A 9474-nucleotide genomic window follows, 5' to 3' on the forward strand; every position below is an offset into this window, starting at 1 on the left:
TGCATTTCCTTTTTTCCACAACGCAACTGCATAACATTTTTCTTAATCGAATATAAAAATAATACAACTTTGAAAACACTGATTTGAACCTCAATGAACAGTTCCATTTTTTGGAAATGCAAAAAATGGAGAGAGATCAGCTACTTTTACGTTTATTTTTACTTATAACTTGTTCATTCTCCCAGAATAAAATAGAATATACAACTGTTAATCACCATTTCCGTTTTGTTTAAATGACGATGCCACCATGCCGTAAAGAGTGTTTTTCGGTTATGTACACGGACGGCATTATTCCAGAGTCAGAGCGAGGCTACCACTGGAAATATATTTGCAATATTTGTAGTGCAAAGTAATTTATCCAATACATTTTATATATTCTCTCAATACTATTATGTCTTTGATTTAACGCATCCACTCATACTACAGATTATTGAGTACGACCATTGGGTTACAATGGTGCATGTGTTTGGTTTGTGTAATTTATACACAACAAACCCTATAACAATTCGCATAATACACAAAGAGATCAGCAAACTCACTCTTACGTAAAAGATATTCCATATATACAGTATTTACGAAACTAAATTTAAAAAAAAATGATATTTTTACATGCACGGTTCAAACAAAGACAAAAGATAGTTGCCACATTGGTCTTATTGTTTGGTGCAAAAGTCAAGAGAGCATTATTTAAAAAACATTTTCGCCTTTAGACATTGAAATGGGATTTGCTCGAATATTCCTTAAATTTAATCGCTGTGCCTTTGAACAAGTGTTAATTTGTAACTTTGATAAATCAACTGAAAAAAAAAAAGAATACACAAAATTACCGAACCCAAAGGAAAAATAAAAAAATAATGTCTATAAAACCTTTCAAAACTTAGCTCCACTAAATCAACCAACGAACCACATGGAAATAACTGTCATATTCATAAAAATATTTCTGACAAACAAAACGCACATTTTTGTTATTCTAGTCATGATTTAAGTGCCCTTACCTTACTTGGTCGTTTCTACGATTTGTATTTCAAATACCATAAACATACATCAAAATCCATCTATTTCTGTGATTGAAATTGTATCTATTAATATGTCTGTTTGAATAAAATGTATTATAATTGTTCATTTAAATAATAAGTTCACGTTAAGTAACTTTATGTTTAGTGCAAACATATTCGATAAAACTAAATGGTTCATTTCTAAAATTATCGGTTTCATCATCACCACGCTTTTAATGGGGAGGACTGAGAAGTTCTGTCAAACTTAATCACACAGATGCTCTGTTACTTAGAATATCTTGCCCTTGGGAACAACAATATCAGTGCAGACTAAAACTATTAACTTCAAAATCTATAATCATATAACATTTTATAGAGGCCGTTAAAAGGAGCATTTACGAATATGACAATAAAAGAATACTAAGGACATCAAAGGTCTTGCGTACAAAACAATAATGACATTAGGAATGATAAAACTCTGAAGTGATAGAATCAAAGGAAGTATTTCAACTGTTTATTCATTCATAAATATTGCACATAACAATATTACTGAGTAATAGAAACGCTATATTTTAACGACTTAGACCTCTATAAAACAAAAATTTTATAAGATGCAATTTTCAAGTTAGTGTATAACACAATGCTATATTTTATCAACCAAAATGCTATCATGTCTTTTCTTTTTGTTTGTACTTGTCTCAAAGACACATGTCATTCAATGAATCACTTACAGATTGGACCCCTTAAAATAATATTTCTATAGGTTCTTATACTTGATAAGAATTTTCAAACACCGAGCATTGTTTTTTGATCACTACTGACATGGCTGCTTATTTATATATTCCTTCTAGCTAAACAGAAGATACTATCAACAAGGACGGAAATTATTTGGCTTACGTACTTCCTTTACGCTAGTTGACACTGGAGGTCTTATCTATCAAGACAGAAGAACAAAAACAAGATGTGTTATGGAAATTAAAAAGAAGTCAATGCGTCTTGAAATATCATTGTAAGTTCTTACGTTGTAATAAATAAAGCTTTATTGACAAGTATTTGCTTTTAACTGCTATATTGTCAAAAAACACATTATAAATACATAATATAGGATTGACCGACTCTTTTTACATATTTTGTTATTATAGCGACCTTTGTTGTAAAGTTATAAAACAGTTCATGTATACAGATCATGGAACTCATTTTTAGATTCAAGCAAACAAAAAAACAAATCAGGAGTTGTAGTTTAGTGGCTGTTGTTTGTTCATGTTTGTTATATTTTTTCTTCGTAGATTGTTTTGTAATAAAGAAAGCTGTTAGTTTTTCTGATTTGAATTGCTCCATACTTTTTCAAAGTGGGACCTAAGTTAAATTTAAAGTTAAGTTAAAACCAATTTGGTATGGGTTGCTTGCGTTTGTGAAATGTTGTACAGTTGCCTAAAACTAATTATATCTAGTATATTTGAAATTTTGGCGATAGTTGTCTCATTGACCAAGAAATCATAACACATCTTCTAATTCTAATATAACAAGAAAGACTAGAAAACCCTTGCTTGTTAATCTGTTTCAGAATTATTGTGATATACAACCGTATGCAACTCACATCTTAGTCTACCATTGACAATACATCTTCTGTTTATCTTTGTAATTTTTTTGAAGGAAGGTAGCCAAAGATAATTTTTTTTCCATGTGTAATATGGGCGCCAGCATATTAATTTTTACAATGATAAGTCGTGTCTAACGTTCCTAAACCTAAGACTAAAATGATTGCCTCATCTTGGGAGAAATGATTGGGTCCTTGATGTTCCGTTGATGAAAGAACTTGTGCATATTGATCACCAAATTAGCGAAAAAGGGAAATAACTCTTATTCAATAATGTCAATTGATTGAAAATAATTATAAAACTGATCTACTAGTGGAATAGTACTGACTCAATACCATAACTACATTGTTCAAGGCATACAAGATATAGACAGCCCATCTAGTGATTTTCTTATTAAATTAGGGTGATACATAACACTACATAAAGGTAACTCTGTAAAAATCAGCTGATCATTTCAATTACTTACTATTGTTCAAGGCATATAAGGCTTATGAATGGTAAAAATAAGTGTTTGCTTAAAAACTGCATTTTTTAAAATTTTATATTTAAGTTAAATGATGTTAAAGGAAACAGGTAAATAACGAACAAAATAAATAAAGGTCCAGGTGTTTGGTACCTCCTTAATACAATCACACATATGCAAAAGTAGGTTAAACTGGGAGTATGTTTTTCGATTTTTATAATAACTTTGTCAGATCGGTCGTCTTTTTCCCATTTTGTAATGTCAGGGCTCTTATAATTGATTTAAAGTTAGGTAGAGACATAATTGTGTGCATCAAAGTATGGGTTTTATTCATTGTTGAAGGTCGTATGTGACATTTTATTGCTTACATCAACGTCATGTTAACGTCTATGTATGTTTGTCTCATAAACATTTATACCACATCTCATTAGATTTTAAATTGACATCATTTGATATTTGTCGCTGAACAACATGCATTTAAAATCAACTAAACTACGTTTTTAATAATAAAGTGCCCGTATTTGATATGGAATTTCTTCCGGTTATTGTTTAACAAACAAAAACATGAGAATTTGACATAAATATTCATGAATTACAATATTTAGCATACCTTACAAATACGCGTACGTGACATAAAGAATTTGACAACATATGTTGTACATGTTTTACGAAGATCCTGCATTAATGTGCGACAGTCTGGTTTTTTTAAATTATAACCTTGACTGGCCTCAAAGTACATATATATTAAGATCGGTGCTCGTTTGTGGTATATTTGTTTATTGATGGTATATAAAAACACCAGTCATACAGTCACGTAAGTAATTTTAACACAAATTAATAAAGATATTATTTTGTCTTGTTTAATTATACTTGTTTTTTATCTAATGTTTTATAAAGCTATACCTCAGGAATAGAATGCCTTAGTTGTATTAACCAAACTTTTAGGAATGTATAGTTCTCAATGTTCTTTAACTTTGTACTTTTTTGGCCTTTTTAATTTATTTTAACACGATCGTCTAGCATGTCTATCGCAAATACAAAATTTCATTTCGGATATCTATGATGAATTTATTTATTTATTTGTTTAAGTTCCGATGCATAAGGTTCGACTGTTTAACGTTTCAGAAAAAAAAATGTATAGTTCGATTCATTACTGTAATAATTGTATAAGGTTGAGCGTGTGATTTAGAGTCGGTAAATATACAAACAGCTGCCGAATCCTCACACAGTTTATGTGTCGTGTAAAGGTTCTGACAGCTTCCATTTAAATTTAATGAATGTCAGACCTATAGCTGGTACCACGACGGCTGTTTTAAAGATATAGCCAGATATAAATGTACTCATATCTTACAATTTCACTGTTAATTAGTTTTTGCTTTTTTAGTTTCGTTGTTGTATTGTAGAAAGATCCTAGTTGGCATTTTTTCATTAAGGTACTCTACGATTTGTTCTAGTCTCAGTCACAGCGGTATATTACTTTTTCCTTTATAAAGTATATTAAAACCACAATGAATACGTCATACTCTGGTAAGATTTTCGTAAAAATTTAAATTCCTATATATCCAACCACACAAGTAGTAATAAAGAATAATTTCAACCACCATCTCTCTACAATCAGAAAAAAAAAAGAGAAACGTTTTTTCTTACCATATATTTATGAATATGAAAGTGAAAAATTCAAGGTTATATTATTAAAATAAAAATATCAAAATGAACGTCTGTTTTTTTTTTTTTTGTTTTTTTTTTTTAATTTTGCTCAAACAAACTTGTTATTTTGCTTATGCTTTCAATAGCACGACTCTTTTTTTACATGACTGAATTTATTAACAAATTATGTCTTTCAAATCTAATAAAATGTTTCTTTTTTATTATAGTCACCATGAAATTCTATCTACTTGTTTCGCTCATACTTATAGCTGGCTTTGTGCCAAATGAAGTTGACAGTATATATAGTATATTCGGGAGAGCTGGTGGAGGGGCAGGAGGATTTTCACCTTCAGATGATAGGTGTTCTTGTTGCTACGATAGAGTACGTCGTTTTGGGTGCTGTGTTCCAACATGTGCTGATTATTAACTGAAACCTATTGACGGAAAAATTAAATTCTTAACTATGATATACGTTTTCAAAATCTGTAACTCTTTATCTGATAGGAATTCAACATTAAAACAGTTGTTTGTCTTTCGGTCGTGTTTGTTTTATCCTGTCATGTTAATGTCGGTTTTTCATCGACTAATGATCTTGCATATGCTTTTGGTGTCATCCGTCCTGAACAGAAAACGTCGGGTCATCTGAAAGGAACAGACTTTTAACGATCAGTTGGTTATACAGAATCATCCTCATATATTTTCCACACTTAACAAGATTAATAAGATTGAAAACAAAACATCTTGTTATTTTTTTTTCTCAGTTTGTAGAACCTCAACATCAACAATGACACCTTAGCAATGTAAAATATCGTATATCATTTGACAACACTATTGCCAAATGAACATGGGACTACGATTATGGAGCATGTTTTCTTTCAAGTACAATAACTAATATGGAAGTTAAATGACGATTTAACCCGTTGGACTGAATAGTAGATGCCCTGTCAGATTTTCTCTATCTAGCTATAAGGTTTACAAGATAAAAGACAACAATTGAGTTTCATCTTATTGTTTTAGTGCAGTCCTTGGCAGGCCGGATCATTGGAACAATGAAAAATTACAAACATACCGAACTCCGAGGGATATTCAAAATGAAAAAACCCTAATCAAATGGAAAAATCAAAGTTCTAACAAAACAAACGAATTGATGACAGCTGTCATATTCCTCACACATTCTTTTTAACTAGATTCCCTGTAAGTTGAGGTTTTCGACAAATTTAGTTCAACTGGGCAATTAGTTTCAGAGAAGAAGATATTTGAAAAAGTTAACGGACACCGATGTCCGATTCCAACGTGATTGGAACAGCTCACACTATCCCTTTTTGTTCAGATGAGAAACAAAAAAAGTTTCCCACTTAAATATACAGAAAAACACTATATGATAAAAAAGAAAATAGCCTATGCTTTATTATTAGATGTATACAAAAGGAAAAAAAACAGTAAAACACAACGGCAGACTTATGGTTCAAACATAAATTTTAATAGAATGACGCATATTGCATGTATTAGTTTTACCACTTGACTGATTAACTTACGTTAGTTAAATTAAGTAGAAATCCGAGTGAAAAGGGGAGTTTTTATCATTGCCACTTCGATCTTTAGATTTTTCATCCGTATTTCAAATTATGTCAGTTGTTGATCTAATATTGAAAATTTGAATGAACAATTTCGAATGTCATTATTTAGTTAAAAAACGCATCAATTTTCCCACGACATTTGGTAAACAATTATAAACTTCAATCGAGGCCTTCACACGTTATGCTTTGAAATTGCATAACTGCGTCAAGAGTCCTTGTTAAGTGCCAGTAATGTGATATAAAATTAGAAAGTAAGCCAATTGAACGTAAAAAATAATCTTCTTGTGTAATACTTCCATTGTTTGTCTCCTATTATTCTTTGTTAAATTTGCACTTTTAAACAAATGTGCATAATTTATCTATGTTTCATATAAAGAAAAACGTGGCATAGTTAAGTTTTATCCTGTCCAGTACTACATACAAAATTTCACATAACATTTCATTGCATATACGATAAAAACCATCACCAAAAGCTTACCAATTCAATATACCACTGCTTTCTTTCCATGTTATCAAATTTTAATAACCATGTAACATTAAGCTTCTAAAATATTTCATAGAAACACAAAATAAAAAAAGAATGATGCTTTGAAACACCCAAGATATACGTTATTGACTCAGACATTTTTTGCTACAATGAAACGTAGGATTAATTTCCCACAACTGTCATATGCAGCCGGGTGTGACTTACCCGTATTTAAAAGGTATTACACATGATGCTCCTTAGGACAAATTATGTGCAAAAAATGAAGTATTCACATGCTGCACTCGAAACTCGAACTTGGGTATAAAGTTTACTTACTGTATTTATCAATTCATATTTTGATAACCAGATAAATTTGAGAGAAAAAATTGTCGTGTAAACAAATGAAAATTGAATTATGTTCATGAAAGTCTTATTTTTTTCTTGAAAGAAAAATACAAAAGTGGTAAAAAAAAATTCTCAAAAGCTAGCACGAATTACACAAATTAGTGACGTTATTGCCGAAAAGTATTAACACGAATAATCCAGACGTTATATTCAAATGTATCACAGTTTAAGCCGTGGACAAAGAAAAATCATTTACAAAAACGCCCAGTTTCTGTTTGTGTATTCATCTGAATTATTTCCGAATGACCATAGATCTTGCTCCGAATAATTTTCTGACTTGCAAGTTATCTTCTTTTAACATGTTTAACAATATACAAAAAAATATGGATTCTACGATATAGATCTTGACCATTTTCTACATGCATGTACACTTGTCTCTTTAATTTGATTTATATTCAGTGACGAAAAATCCCACATTGATTGAAAAAAAAATCTTAATTCTTAGTATTTCCTGAAATCTGCAGAAAATATCAAAAACTGTTTTTTTAAACAGAATAATTCATATTGCTTTATCGCGCAACAGGTAGCAGAACACATGACAATCAAAGGGACAACGTTATAAAGAGGTCGTTGATTGACTTAATTAGACATCATTTCTAAGATAGAACATGATGTTATGTTGCTGGATACTTGATTCAAAGTCTATGTGTCGACGTCATGCAATTTCGACTTTTCATTAGCTTCACCTTTTCAACGGGTGATAAATGTATTGATACAAGAGTTCGGTAGTCGGATGCAAATCAAACATCAATTGAAAGAAAATTTGCATGGAAAAAAGTTAGTGTTATTGAACAATCATAGGATGTACATGATGTAGTAACCATGTAATATCAAATTTTTACATGGAAATTTGGCGTTTTGCCTCTATACCTGGCTTATAATGTGTTTTCTTAAATTTCCAAATGGCTGGCTGCTACACAGCAACTCTTAAAGCAGTTGTGATACCAACTTAACTTGTTGTTACGTTGTTTTTTAAAAATTATCTAAGTGTATATAATCTCTTCAAAAAGGAGTTCAAGCCATTTAGATACTAATTACCTTAATGGGAACTTGTTTCCGCTTCCTATTACTATTAACATATATCTATTAAAATGATTAGCCTTCTCCCACTCCATTGAAAGAGTACACATTTATTTTAAACTCGAAATTACTTAAAACTTGTCATTCGCTGCGGGCACTGGATCTTTATCGTAGAACGTGTTTGCTTTACTCTATTGTCGCTCTGTCGGACGTTGATCTTAAATCTTCTTTTATTGATATATTTATACATTCTTCATTTCTCATCTTCTATAATTGACGTCAGAAAAAGAATAATAACAAACAAGTCCAATAAAAAATTCTACAAAGATTTATAATAGATACTATTCCCCTCCTCTACACGTGACGAGGAGGGGGATCGTAATCCTTGACTAGCGAAGATGCGGGCGCTGGTCCATTATTGTAAAACGTATTGCGACGTTTTTGCTTTATTCTATTGTCTCCCTGCCGGATATTGATCTGACATCTTCTTTTATTGATATATTTATACATTTTTCATTCTATATCTTGTATAATTGACGTTAGAAAAAGAATAATAACAAGCAAGTCCAATAAAAAATCCTACAAAGATTTACAATAGAATACTGACATTTATATTGATATTTTTGTCTTACTCTTAGTCGCGTTAATTTCCCATCGGTAGAATTTAATCAGATATTTATCAATGCCGCCATAACATAGTTAACGAAGATAACAACAAACACACAATGTAACGATTCCAGGATTACTAAGGGGGTCTAATTGGGGGTTCTGATCCCGGATCCCGCTTAGTGTTTTGTCAGATTCCCATATCTAGCTTACACTATGTACGTAAGCAATTCTCATTATTTTGTAATTTCTCATGTCCTGCTAGACTTCAATTCCCGTTTTCACGGCAAAATAATTTTACTTTCACGTGTCACGCTTACGAAAAATCGGCAATCCTGCGTCACGCTTAGAACCCAATGAGACCCACTACTAAGACAATCTATCAGCTGATCCAAGCGATATCACTAATCCCTGATGTACAATCTTAAAGCAAAATGTAATTTCACTTTCTAAAGACAGTCTCTAAGAAGATTAAGTTGTGATTAAGTTGTGAAACAAGATGTTCATTGAATGAAAAATGGTTTATAAATTAGATAAGATAGAAATATGATCTGGCTCTGAGATGGTTAGCTTTCAGACATAGATTAGGGGTTTTATAATTTTGATTAATTATACGTCGGAGATAGTTAAGGTCCGTAACTATTTTAACTATATCTGTATGATCTAGTATTCCAGTGCCCACGTGTATCAAAATGTA

General features: G+C 31.1%; 1 long non-coding RNA gene across 1 annotated transcript; it reads left to right on the top strand.

Annotated features, from left to right (window-relative positions):
* Positions 1–3732: 3732 nt before the first annotated feature.
* Positions 3733–5235, top strand: LOC143055980 (uncharacterized). Its single transcript, XR_012972189.1, has 2 exons — positions 3733–3870; positions 4931–5235. It is a non-coding gene; the product is annotated as an uncharacterized LOC143055980 (long non-coding RNA).
* Positions 5236–9474: the final 4239 nt, after the last annotated feature.

The sequence above is a fragment of the Mytilus galloprovincialis genome, chromosome 13 (genome assembly GCF_965363235.1).
Source record: "Mytilus galloprovincialis chromosome 13, xbMytGall1.hap1.1, whole genome shotgun sequence".
Lineage (NCBI taxonomy): Eukaryota > Metazoa > Mollusca > Bivalvia > Mytilida > Mytilidae > Mytilus > Mytilus galloprovincialis.